Source organism: Hyperolius riggenbachi, chromosome 8 (assembly GCF_040937935.1).
Source record: "Hyperolius riggenbachi isolate aHypRig1 chromosome 8, aHypRig1.pri, whole genome shotgun sequence".
NCBI lineage: Eukaryota > Metazoa > Chordata > Amphibia > Anura > Hyperoliidae > Hyperolius > Hyperolius riggenbachi.
Genome location: NC_090653.1, coordinates 129562930 through 129572370, shown reverse-complemented (window position 1 = coordinate 129572370; position 9441 = coordinate 129562930). Strand labels below are relative to the sequence as shown.

Here is a 9441-nt window from a genome sequence, read left to right as displayed (position 1 = left end):
GCTGCTACTGTACGTGCGCGAACACCGACAAGCCTTAACTAGGAGATCTTTGGTGGGTCCCAGCACTGGATCCCCTCTACTGAGGAGGAAGGCGGAAGCCTCTTTAGGATCCAGAGGCTTCCACCTTACGAGGCAAGTACCCCCCCTCCCCCGGGGCACTTTTTTTTTGCTTACAGGTACACTTTAAGAAAATGGGGGACTATGGGAGGGGAAAAGCAGAAGTCATTGGTGGGGAAAAGGATTAAAATTAGATTGCTACCCTACAGATTGCTAACATAGGTAGCATTTCCAGTTCCTCCCACACTGCCCCCCACCACCAAAGAGCTGGACAGTCACTCACCACAAAGTTTAGCTCCCCCTCTCTGTGCTGCCCTGCGGAATAGTTCAGACCTCAGATCAGCAGAAACCTGGCTGTAGTGAAGAGGCAGCCAGGCAAACGGTGACTACGCATATACTTCAAATACAGGAAGTGAGCAGTGATGTTACTTACTATATTTGAAGCATACATGCCGTCACTGTGCACTGTTAGCCTTGCTGTCTGTTTACCGCTGATTTGAGGCCTGAAGTATGCCACAAGGCAGCACGGTGAGGAGCAAACGAGGGGGAGCCGAACCTTGTGGAGACAGGATGGGACCAGGACAAGGGGCAGGCGGGCAATTAAGTGACAGGCAAACACATGGCCAACAGCAAAGTACCAACGTTGAAAAAAAGCACTGCTCTAGGCCACTGATGCTGGCTTTATGTCTTGTTTACACTAGCATTTGTGCAAAATAAGTGTAGAAACACATTTAGTATGTAGTGTTTTTTCAAACATTTAAAATGCAGTCACAATCCATCTTAAAGAGACTCTGAAGCGAGAATAAATCTCGCTTCAGAGCTCATAGTTAGCAGTGCATGTGTGCCCCTGCTAAACCGCCGCTATCCCGCGGCTAAACGGGGGTCCCTTCACCCCCAAACCCACCCCTGCATACCTTGGTCGCAAACTTGGTCGTGATTTATTTCTTCCTGGAGGCAGGGCTAACGGCTGCAGCCCTGCCTCCAGTCGCGTCTATCAGCGGCGCATCGCCGCCTCTCCGCCGCCCCTCTCAGTGAAGGAAGACTGAGAGGGGTGGGGGAGAGGCGGAGATACGCGCTGACAGACGCCCGTGGGGCAGGGCTGCGGCGGTTAGCCCTGCCTCTACGCGGAAGAGGGAATGCGCTGCACGGAGGGGGATTTGGGGGTGAAGGGACCCCCGTTTAGCGGCGCGATAGCGGCGGTTTAGCAGGGGCACACATGCCCCTGCTATCTATGAGGTCTGAAGCGAGATTTATTCTCGCTTCAGACTCTCTTTAACCAGGCTCTTAGCTGCTCTCACCACTACCTCTGCAGTGATCTCCACAGCTAAGGCTGGTATACTGGTATGAATTGAGCGCATAAACTCAGACTGAATGCTACAAGTTTCATTTTTCTGATCCTTGCCACCCTCTAATCACTGCATGGTCCCATTTGTTTCACAATGTGCATTCTGAGGAGCAATAATCCTCTGGTGAGGTTCTGAAGACCTTCCAGAGAGAAAAAAAAAAACAACCAAAGAAACCACAGGAGCCTCTTATGTTGTTGTATCTCAAGATGATGGGTGTGAATAATTTATATAAATATTACGCACAGCCAGCAACCACAGTATCAAGCAGGTGAGGAAATCCTTTCCTTACTCGGGCCTTTGGAATCTTCTATGGCAATTGGGTCGCTCCCTTGGAAAATGTGTGGGTTAAGGCCCATACACACGTCGGACTTTTGCGAACGACCGGTCGTTTGAACGTCCCGTTGTTCAGTCGTCCGCACGCCAAATCGGGCGTGTGTACAGACTGTCGTTCGGGTGATAAGGCTCCGCTGGGCGGATCGCTCAAGAAGATAAAAAATAATAATTAAAATACTTTTGGGGAGTGGGGATATGACTGGGAGGTAAGAGGAGCCCCAAAAAGGAAGATGACTCAACTGTATGGAGTAAATTAGGAATTAAAAGGGCTTAACTGAAGGCAGTAAACAACTAATTATGATGATTTCAATTATCTTTTATCACTGAAAGCAAAGCGTTTCACAGGTCGCTGCCTCCTTCATCAGGTTAATACAGTGTCCTTGCAAATGAATAATCCATCAGTAGACGCTCCTAGTGGTAAGACCTTTTTTATTCCTAATTTACGCCATCCAGTTTAGTCATCTGTCTTTTTGGGGCACCTATCACCTCCCAGTCATGCTCTTAAGACAATATAAATGTGGATTTAGTCCAGTGCAGTTTAGTGGAAACCGACTGTGGGAAGACTGGTGTGGAATCTGTATTCCAATTTACTTTTTCAGTGTGTTTGTTTTTTTTTCTGGGGTTTTGCGTGCATTTTAATGCGTTTGCGGTTCACATGTACAAAACACATAAGTGTTTTGCATTCTTTTTAAATGCATTTTATGCAACTCACTAGTAAGTCAACAGGAAGCAGAAATACATCATTAAACATGTATTTATTTTTTTTAAAGCCTATAAAAACGCATGTAAAATGCAATACCTCTGTGTCGCCATTGACTTTCATTAGATGCATTTTCCATGCGTTTTTGAAAAATATGCAACAAAACCGTCGTTTTTAAAAACGCATATTACAAAACGCATACACATGCGTTTTTTATGTGGCCCATTGACTAACATTATATGCATAAATGCTGCATTTTTTTACGCAACGCTAGCATTTCTGCTAAGTGTGTTCCCTGTCTCATTTCAATTTTATGCATGCTTTAAACAATTTTTTTTTTCAACTAGCAACATGTTGCATTATAGAATTTTTTTTTGAACAGAGGCGCCAAAATAGGATAAAAGCGTCTAAAAACTGTTTAAAAAGGAGTAAGCGGTGGACTTACCTCCCTCAAAATCAAACAGACAGGGATTCGTTATTTATATCAAAAATAACATTTATTGAACATACACTCCACTTTGCAACGCGTTTCGCGGGCACAGTCCTGCTTCATCAGGCAATAAAAGGAGCAACTCCAAAATGTTTGTAGCGTGGTCGAGCACCGTGCTTGGCCACGCTACAGACATTTTGGAGTTGCTCCTTTTATTGTTTAAAGAGAACCCAAGGCAGGGTTCTTACAACGCAATCCCCATACAGAGGCGGGGTCTGCCTATAGAGCCCAGCCTCTATAGGCTTTGAGACCCCATAAAACACAGCCGCGCTGTCGACACGCAGAGTCTCGCAGCGTGCTGTGTTTATCTCTCTGTCAGTCTCCGCTCTCCCCGCCTCCTGAATCGCTCCGGTCCCCGCCCACGTCCCTTCCCTCGCCGCTGATTGGAGGGAAGGGACGCGGCCGGGGACCGGAGCGATTCAGGAGGCGGGGGAGAGTGGAGACTGACATTAGTGAGGTAAACACAGCCGCACGGCGCGGTTGTGATTAATGGGGTCTCACAGCGTGCAAGGGGGGCTTTGGAGGAAGCTAAATAGCAACAGAGGCTGGGCTCTATAGGTAGACCCAGCCTCTGTATGGGGATTGTGTTATAAGAACCCCGCCTCGGGTTCTCCTTAAAGAGAATCTGTATTGTTAAAATCACACAAAAGTAAACATACCAGTGCGTTAGGGGACATCTCCTATTACCCTCTGTCACAATTTCGCCGCTCCCCGCCGCATTAAAAGTGGTTAAAAACAGTTTTAAAAAGTTTGTTTATAAACAAACAAAATGGCCACCAAAACAGGAAGTAGGTTGATGTACAGTATGTCCACACATAGAAAATACATCCATACACAAGCAGGCTGTATACAGCATTCCTTTTGAATCTCAAGAGATCATTTGTGTGTTTCTTTCCCCCCTGAGGGGGGAGTGCATAGCAGAACCACAACACTGAAGAACTTGGCAGCCTTCCAGACACAGGCTGACAAGTCTGACAAGGGAAAGATACATTGATTTATTACAGAGACTGTGATAGTACAAAGTGCTGCAGTAAGCCAGAACACATTAGAATAGCTTTTGGAACTTGTAGGATGATAAAAAACAGGATGCAATTTTTGTTACGGAGTCTCTTTAATGTTAATGTTTAGTCCACCCTGGGTGGAGGGGTGTTACCCCATCTTTCTTCCTATCTACAGAAAGCGACTTCTTAGACCTGAGTGGGGTCAGGTTATAATTCTCCTCACCTGCAATTACAGTGGTTGCCTTGGCGGCAACCTACGTTTGGGAGTATAAAATTCTTCAAATTGTGCAATATATCCTTGTACCACTAATACTACACTATATCGGGCTCTCGGTCTATACCTTCTTTTTGTTTACAAATGTTACATTGGGACAATTAAGGGCTCGTTTCCACTGTAGCGGTGCGGAATCGCCTGGATTCCACCGCAGAAGAAATCGCATGCGGCTGCGTTTCCGCGTGCGGATTTACCCGTGATTTCGCATGCGATTTCGCATGGCAAGGAGCCAGGCGAATTTAACCATGTCACTGCCTGTGTAAAGCTCCATTGCTTTACATGCGAAATCGCGGGGAAATCCGCATGACAAAGCCACATGCGATTTCCCTATTGAATGCATTAGCGGCGATTCGCCCGCATTCCTGCCGCACGCGAAATCTGACGACCCTGTCGTGCAGATTTTTCCCGCACGACGAAACGCACCCGCACGACGCACAAGTGGAAACCATCCCATCCACTTGTATTGCCTATGCGAATCCGCCTGCATGCGGATTCGCTATAGTGGAAACGAGCCCTAAAACAAGCTGAGTAGGAAATTTGTGGTTCGATAAATTTACTTTTAAAAATTTTATTTTTAGGCGTGTTATTAATATCTGCAATAAAACAGCAAAACCAGTCATTCCATCCCCCACCCTTGTATGAAATGTTTATCTCTTCGATTGGGTCTTCTCTTTCTAGACAGCAGTGTGAGGTGGCAGCACTTTCCAAAGTAGACTGCATCTGAATGACTATCAGCATAAAAAGTTTGCAGAGCCTAATTATAGGCAGGGTACACATTTGCATTCAAAACAGATGCATGCCTCTGTTGGTAGTCACTCAGATGGCCTGGTCTTAAGGTGGCCATACACTGGTCGATTTGCCATCAAATCGACCAACAGATAGATCAATCTGATCAAAGAGGCATCTATTGGCTGCCTTCACTGCAAACAGATTTTGAATCGATTTCACTATGAAACCGATTCACAATCTGTGGAGCAGCCGGTGCCGCCGCCGCCGCCCCCCTGCAGCAATACATTACCTGATCTGGCCGATGCGAGTCCCCCCGGTCTCCGCTGTCCCTTCTCCGCTCTGGGCTCCGGCTGCACTTTACTTCCTGTCCGGGGAAGTTTAAACAGTAGAGGGTGCTCTACTGTTTAAACTTCCTGTCGGGACAGGAAGTAGTGAAGCCTGCCGGAGCCCAGCAGAGAAGGAGCGGCGGGGACAGAGGGGATACGCAATGGCCAGATCAGGTAATGTATTGCTGCTAGCATCAGTCGTCGGACATTCGAACGCCGCTATCGATGCACTCCCGACCCGCCAGCGATTGAGCAAAATCTTCCGCGCGGACAGATCGACGGGAATGATCGATTTCGGATGGAAATAGATTGTTCGGCGTTTGCGCAACGATTTCACAGCAGATTCGATCATAGTGATCGAATCTGCTGTATATCGGCGGGAAATAGTATAAGTGTATGGGCCCCTTTAGGATGTGCTGCCATTTCTCCCATGGCCCATATGCAATTCACTTTTTCTCCTAAGTTTTCTCTTCTGCCTAACAATAATCTACCCTGCAGGAGTGCTGCTGCATGGGGCTCAATGTACTCTAATAGTAACAACTTTCTGCCCCCCACGCCTCCTACTTGTGTCACACTCAGCCCTGCATGTATGCATACGTTCCCGCCACAATCACAGTGTTTTGGATGACCGGCTGCACTGAGTGGCTCCTAAAAGTTAGTATTAACTCTAATGTTTGCATTTTTTTGCTCACTTAACTTTGCCTTCACTAGCTTGATTGTTGTTGGGTTTTTTTGTGTGTTTGTATTTTTTTAGACAAAGTCCTTGCATCGCCACCTCTAGATCCTCTGTCAAGTGACATCGGTGTCCTTCTGGGGAAGACCTTGTCTTTCTAGCGTAGCTGGCTGTAAATGGTGAGCCTTTCTATTATTCTTCTTGCCAAAAGTTCATATTCCCTTATTTAAATCACTATAGAGAGCAAAGCTAATGTGCTGTTGCTATAGGTACAGCCAGGCTGAGTAGATACAGCAACTGCCATGTGCCACTCAGGTGGACTGGCACACACCTGAGACCAGGTTGCCTGGCCAGCCATTCTGCCACAATACACAGAATGGCAGCTGCCTGTTGTCAGGAACCGGCCCGCGGCACGCCTGCGTATACGGTTCCCGACTGCGGGTTTGAACAGATTGAGAGGGGAAGCAGCCTTAGTCAAGCTAAAACACGGCTGGGACCCCTCAGAACACCTCTCACTGCCACCACTAGCGGTTCGCTAGACACTTCCACTCTGCTGTCGAGTCCGCAGCGCGCACTCCGCGTTTTCGTATTTGGGTCAGCTTTGCGCTTAGGCCAAATACGGGAACGCCACGCACCCACACACACACACAGTTGCAATCTTACACTGTCGTGAAGCAAAGACCCACTGACAGTCGTTCCGAACGATACTGTTAGCCACTCTGCTGTCGCTACTCGCACTGGCGTTGTTCGTACGTTGGGTCAGCTGCGCGCTTAGGCCAACGTATGACAAATGCCCCCACACACAATGCAATTACAATTTCATACAGTAGTGTTGCTCAAGCATACAATTAGGCATGAACTTATACACGGTTACACTTCAGTCTCTTCTAGGCTATGAGTGTTAGTTTAGTACGGCAGAAGTCAAACTTATTAAATAATAATTTAATATTCTAGAAAAACATAGAACAATGCAGAACTTAATATATACAAAAAGATTACAAAAAACAAAGTAAAAATGTTACAAGATAAAAGTTACAAAAATAACACACACGGATATTTGCGTAAAATAAAAATGGGGATTAAAAAAAACGTTACCAGCTTAGGTTAGAACGTTGTTTGACGGGAGGACGCCGTTTCGACCAGGAGTCGCGATCCTCCCTAGCTATTCGCTACCTCCGAGAGAAGACAGTCACTAGGCATCCGCCTCTGCTTTTTATACTCTGAGCTACGCCTGTAGGCTGCAACTTCCTTGGGGAGGGGAGGAACTAGGTTTTAATTAAATCTCAGACATATTCCATTTCCAGGTAAAAGTCCATACATCAAAGATTGTGAAGTGAGCCTTTCAACTCCAGGTGAAAACTTGATTACGGCTTTTTCCTGTCTCAGTTCTCAGACATAAATGGGATTTCCAGAGATCCACATACATGAAAAGGGTACTATAGCACCTCCACTAATGATTTAATTTCCACAGGTAAAAAATGGTATCAACAGGACTTCACCCATTTCTAATAGCCTGTCATGTACATTTCAAACGTTCCTGTGTTAGTCTCCAGACTCTGGTCCTCTGGCTTTGTGTATTGAGACAATGGGCCGTCTCCTGAGTTCAAACAGTCAGGCAGATAATCCCATTAGCACTCTCAGAGGAACTGCATACAGACTCAAAGCACCTGATATGGTCAAGACAATCACCCATTTCCTTGCCCCAAGCAACTCAAGGTAACCTGCTCCCTTCTGGCAGAAAAAAATGAAAGAATATGTTCCTGTTATCCTTAATATCATCAGCACCTCAATATATCTCCACACCTCCGCCGTTAACTTGGTGCAAGGCAGATGATCTTCCCAGATTATCCTGCCAGCACCTACATTGTTGGTTCTGCTTGACGGGACAGTCCGTCAGCATTCCCATGATTGCTCCCCTTCCTATGTTGAATGGTGAAGCTATATTGTTGGAGAACTAAGCTCCATCTCAGCAGTTTTCCATTGTCCCCAGAAACCCGATGTAACCAACTAAGAGGGTTGTGGTCGGTTACGACGGTGAATACACGACCGTAGAGATAGTGCTGCAGCTTTTGTAGGGCCCATACAATTGCCAAGCACTCCTTCTCTATGGTGGCGTAAGCTACCTCCCGGGGTAGCAGCTTCCGACTTAAGTACAGAATGGGATGTTCTTCCCCAGTTTGGTTTACCTGGCTTAATACAGCACCTAGGCCAAAGGCTGAGGCGTCCGTCTGGACTACAAACCGTCGGCTGAAGTCTGGCGCTTGCAACACGGGAGGGCTGGCTAGGGCCCTCTTCAGAGCTGTGAATGACTGTTCACATTCTGGCGTCCAGAGAATCTGCTTGGGCAGCTTCTTTTTGGTGAGATCTGTCAATGGCTTGGCGAGGGCACTGTAGTTGGGGACAAACTTTCTATAGTACCCAGCCGTTCCTAAGAAGGACTGAATCTGCTTCTTCGTGTGGGGGGTGGGCCAGGACACAATGGAATCTACCTTCCCAGTATCTGGACGAAGCTCTCCCCCCCCCCCACCACATGTCCCAGGTACTGTACCTGTTTCTTGCCTATCTGACACTTGCTAGGCTTGACTGTTAGTCCTGCTGCAGTGATGCGTCCCAGAACCTGTGACAGCTGTGCTAAGTGGTCGTTCCAGTTGGCGCTAAACACGGCGATGTCATCTAGGTAGGCGACAGCGCAGTGTTCCAAACCTTCCAGGAGACCATTTACAACCCTTTGGAAGGTGGCCGGGGCATTTTTCATTCCAAAAGGCATTACATTAAATTCAAACAGACCTGAGGGGGTGATAAAGGCAGACCTCTCCCGTGCCTCAGCTGTTAGAGGGACCTGCCAGTATCCCCGACTCAAATCCACGATTGTTAGATATTGCGCGCCAGCTAGCTTATCTAACAATTCGTCGACCCTCGGCATTGGGTAAGCATCTGACGCAGTTATCAAATTTAGTTTTCGATAATCTACACAGAACCGAGTGGTCTGGTCCCGTTTGGGTACTAGCACTACAGGTGATGCCCATGCGCTGTGCGACCGTTGGATCACCCCTAGTGACAGCATTTCCTCAATCTCCTTGCTGATGTGGGCCTGAACCTCAGGGGAGACTCTATAGGCTGACTGTCTAACCGGCTTGTTATTTCCGGTGTCAACATGGTGTACAGCCAGGCTGGTCAGACCAGGGCGGGCTGTAAAGGTACCACGGTAAAGGGTCAGCACATCAAATAGCCCAGCCTGCTGCTCTGCTGTCAACTCCGGATTGATCTGCACCTCGGCAACAGAGTCGGTTTCCTGGGTGGATGCCAGGATGTCAACCAGGGCCTCTGCTTCACCGTCCGGTAGCAAACTGCAGACAGGGAGAGCGCAAGCGGTTCTAGCATGATGTTCCTTTAACATATTTACATGGTATGTTTTCAGCTGCTTACCTCGGTCATCCAGCGCGACCACATAGGTCACATCACTAATCTTCCTATGTATGGTATAGGGCCCATCCCAAGCGGCCTGCAGCTTA

At 47.4% G+C, this 9441-nt stretch overlaps 1 protein-coding gene across 1 annotated transcript in view; it reads left to right on the top strand.

The window, feature by feature from the left end:
• The first annotated feature begins 6010 nt into the window (after window positions 1–6010).
• PGRMC1 (progesterone receptor membrane component 1) overlaps window positions 6011–9441 on the top strand; it is a 43445-nt gene continuing 40014 nt past the window's right edge. The window contains exon 1 of the mRNA XM_068251085.1: window positions 6011–6108. The gene's annotated coding sequence lies outside the window, so the exon portion shown is untranslated. The remainder of the gene's footprint in view (window positions 6109–9441) is intronic.